The following is a 4679-nucleotide window of genomic DNA, read 5'->3' as shown; positions in this document are numbered from 1 at the left end:
CAGACTTATAAGTGCATTACCGCCACCATTGACACTCCCAATTGAGATTTTAGATAGAGTGTCAATGGACCATTTGAGAGATAGGTGGCGGTAATGCACTTATAAGTCTGTGATCCGCCGTAAAGCAAGAAGAAGAAGAAGACGCCTAAACACGCACCGGCTGAAGAAGAAGAAGACGTGAACGCGCTCCGGACAGTTCAGACATTGCGGTGAAAATCAGAGGTAAAAAAACTATATAAATACTGTTCAGTGTCTTGTACAGACCGATCGTTCTGTGTCTTTTCACATCAATGTATCGTCACGAGTCGCAGGATTTAATTGGGTTTTGTTTGTGTATGTTTTATGACTCTCAAAGCCGTGATTCCCGTCCACTGACATTATATGACTGACAGACTGCAACGGTTTGAGTTAAAAATCTCAGTTTGTGTTCTGCTGAAGAAACAAAGTCACCTACATCTTGGATGCCCTGGGGGAAAGCAGATAAACATCAAATTTTCATTTCTGGGTGAACTATCCCTTTGAGTTTTAGCATTTTGAAATATTTAAGACAAAGAAAAGACAAAGCTCAAGATCTCATACTGTTAGACCCCACTGTAAATATTTAAACAAACTGCATTTCACATAATGCTGCAGATTTCCAAAGCTCATCTTTATCATTGCTGTTTGTGATATTGCTCTGATGTCATTCACGCAGAAATCAATGACAGAATATTTCTGAAAGCAAAAATATCGCAACTGTGGTTTTGTAGTAGTGTCAGTCTCTTGAAACTGAAAAAAGAGAAAATTCAACTCCTTAGACAAACTTTACGGCCTTTCACATTTGAAGTAGTTAACTCTGGGTCATCGTAAACCCTGAGTGAAAGGGTTATATTGTTTCAAGTTTCACATTGTTAACTGTTCATAAATTACCCGGTGTTTAGAATTAATCCTGTGTATTCATAAACTGAAGTTTCACACTGTACATCCCTAATACCCGGGTTAATGTTCTTATTTGCATATTTGTCAGTGTCATTGATTGGACAAACGCCGTATGTGACCTGTTTACATGACGACTTTAGCATTGAGCATCCTCAAATTATATATTGCCGACTGCAGTATCAAGTTTTTCCTTTTCAGACTATGAAGGTAAGAATAAAACAATCTTTTCTTCAATCCAATTCACTTGTTTTCTGTCACCAATTGACATGTTTCCCCTCAAACGCTGAAACAACTGTTTATACAGCGCACAGTGTTTCTGTGACTGTCCAAAGCACATGAATATGAGGCACGCAGTCGGGTTTCTGTTGCTAAGCATCTAGTCGTGACATTCTAATACTGCATTTCACACTGCACAAGTTTGACAACGTAATGCAGAGTTAACAGCACAGAAGCAGGCTTTCATAACCCTGGGTAAAAAAAACAGCGCTAACCCTGCTTCAAAATGACAAAGTGTAAAACGTATCTTTGCATGGGGTTAAAAGCTGTGTTTAGAATGGTGATAACCCAGAGTGAAGTGCAGTGTGAAAAGCTGTTTTGAAGAGGGAAAAGCATGGAATTTCTGTAGGATTCATATGGTTCAATTTTTATTTATTTTTGCTTACTATTTGCTTATGTCCAACCAAGGAGACTTTGCAAAGGATAAGGCTTTGGGCGCTAACATTGTGTCATTATTTTCATCCTATTTTGATACATTTGGGATGGAAATTTGACTCATTATGTGTCTAAATGCATTTTATTCTGCATTGTTTATTGTCAGTATTGGGTCAGAAAGTTTGTACAGTTTGTTGAGGATCACCACCCATTAGTTGGTGCCACCATCACCAAACTTCAGTTTTCAAACCCATGGACAAATAAGAAAGGGTTAAGTCACTTTGTGGAAAATAACACCATATTCCCAAGATATAATAAAATAATGCAAAATATATTGATGTTTTAATCATGCATTTGCATTAAGCAAAGTGTAATAACTGTGAATTTGTGCCAATATCAGTCTCTGAGAGAGTTTTTGTCTGCTTCTTAGACTAACCGAATGCTAAGGATCAGAAAAGGAAATGTCATTTTTTTTTTATAGCAAAATGTTATTTCAATACAAGGCCACATGCATTTATGTTAGCAAATAATGTCTCAACTGTAATGTCTTTGAGGGTATAATAATGCATTTGGAAAAAGAAAAGAAAATCATTTTGATAGAAAAAAAATATGACTATCTTAAAGGGACAGCTTAACCAAAAAAGTGATAATGTTGGTAACCATAATGGACGGTTGCCATTGATATCCATAGTATTGTTTTTTCCATACTGTGGAAGTCAATGGCTACCAGCAACTATTTGTTTACCAACATGCTTCAGTATATCTTCTTTTATGTTCAACAGAAGAAAGAAACTCATGCAGGTTTGGAATAGCATGAGGCTGAGTAATTGATGACAGAAATGTCATTTTTGGGTGAACTGTCTCTTTAACAATACTCATGCGATCAAGAACAGCCACTCAAAATGTCTGTGCACATTTGTACAGACTGTGTGATTTGTACAGATGAGTCGCAAATGTCTTCAAGTCAGTCTCAAGTTCGGGGTCTGTTGATCAGAGACTGATAAAAAATGTCTGCTCTTACAAATGACTTTGTATGTATTTCTCTGAATATATTGTAGAATGTGTTTTTACGGCTCACAGTTTGACATATAGTGTACACATACAGTTTGCTTACGTGTATGTCAGCAGATATGCTTAATTTATTTATAATCGATGGGTTTTATACTCTAAATTAAGAAGAACAGCAGCCGTCTTATGTGGAAACTATTTTAAAGGACTTGAAAATTACGATGTTCATGAATCACAATATCTCCTGTCTTGTTCTCTGTGAGGTGACTATCACTGTACAAACCTTGATGAATTATATTGGACCAAGGCATGGTTCATATCTAAAATAAATGACTCTATTTTTCAGTGTTTTTGTTGATATCATGCTTTGACTTTGCTGAAGTTCAGCAAACTGAATTTTTTTTGTCATTTTAATAGGGAAAAAATGTACAGTAAAATTTTAGTTACCATATACACTACTATTGAAAGGGCTAGGGTCGGTAAGATTTTTAAGTCTCTTATGCTCACCAAGGCTACATTTATTTGATCAAAAAACAGTAGAAACAGTAATATTGTTAAATATTTTTACAATTTAAAGTAACTGTTTTCTATTGGAATATATTTTAAAATATATTTTATTCATGTGATGACAGGCTATTTTTAGCATTCATTGCTCCAGGCATCAGCTTCATTCTAATATACTGATTTGCTGCTCAAGAAACATTTCTTATCATTATCAATATTTAAAACGGTTGTGCTGCTTAATATTTTTGTGAAAACATTTATATTTCCAGGATTCTGAAATGCATTTATTTGAAATAAAATATTTTGTAACAAAAAAATGACAGACCCTACATTTTGTACAATTAAAAAAATTATAAAATAAAAACACAATAAATGTAACTGTAATGTAAAATTCTATAAACATTGTTTTGTAGAAGTAAAAAGTATTAAGGATGACATGTTAGATTATATTTTGTTTAAATAGTCAAATGTTTACTTTATATTTTAATATTTTACTTATTTTATTTATTTACTTTTTTGAATATGTATTATCAATTATGTACGTTATGGGGTTTTGTGTTGCGTTTGTATAATTTAGGGGCCGTTTACACGACAACAGCGTTTTGGGGACTGAAAACACTTATTTTTGAAAACGGGTTTCAAAGTGCAAGTTTTTGAAAACGGCACCATTATCGTTTCCGTGTAAACACCAAATACGGGAATCTTTGAAAATGGTTATGTCATACGCGTGCGTAGTACGTGTTAGGTATGTAGACATGCGCAGTACGTGTCAATTTTAAAGGCAAGCACGAACAAACATACACAACAATGGCAGAGTACATGGTACTGTTGTTGCTGCTCAAGAGTTTGCTAATGCTTCTTCATCAAAGTGTGGATTTACTTCACCTATATTACAACCAACAGCGGAGACACATCATATATACATGGCAACAGGTACTGTTTACTAACAAGGTGACAGCGCCAACTACTGGCCTGGCATACAAAATACAGTGTTTTTGGCCGTTTTCGCGGATGTGTAAACGCGAATCATTTTGAAAACGTTGTCCTGTATACGTGAAACTTTTTAAAAACGTAAGGGAAAAACTTTTCAGTTTTTGACTACACCGTTGTCGTGTAAACGTAGCATGTCCACACATACACGGGTATTTTTATAAACAGAGTTTTTCCTTTTGTTCCTCTGTTTTAAAAAAAATCTCCACATGAAAACACAAACGCATGCTATGAAGCACTGTCAAGAGCATTCCAAACCAACAGGTGGCGATATAATCTCAACCATAAAGCCATGTTGGCCAATCAGAAGCCTGAAAAAGTTTCCAGTAGGCGGAGATAACAGCGCAGGCGCATTTAGAACATCGCCAGTCTCAGCGATGCAGTAGTGATGGGAAGTTCGGATCATTTTACCGACTCTGACCTTTGAGTCTCATTCAGCAAAATGAACGAATCTTTTTTCGAGTCATTTCGTTCATTTCAGCAAAATATAATTAAAATGTTACGTGTTACTTCTCTAATACGTCTACTACTTATGCAAACGTTGATCACACTACAAACAATACAAAACTGCTATAAGAAACAGAAAAGATTAATTCATTGTTTACCTG

The sequence above is a fragment of the Sinocyclocheilus grahami genome, unplaced genomic scaffold (assembly GCF_001515645.1).
Source record: "Sinocyclocheilus grahami isolate Dianchi unplaced genomic scaffold, SAMN03320097.WGS_v1.1 scaffold264.1, whole genome shotgun sequence".
Taxonomy (NCBI): Eukaryota; Metazoa; Chordata; class Actinopteri; order Cypriniformes; family Cyprinidae; genus Sinocyclocheilus; species Sinocyclocheilus grahami.
Note: the sequence above shows the minus strand (reverse complement) of the source record.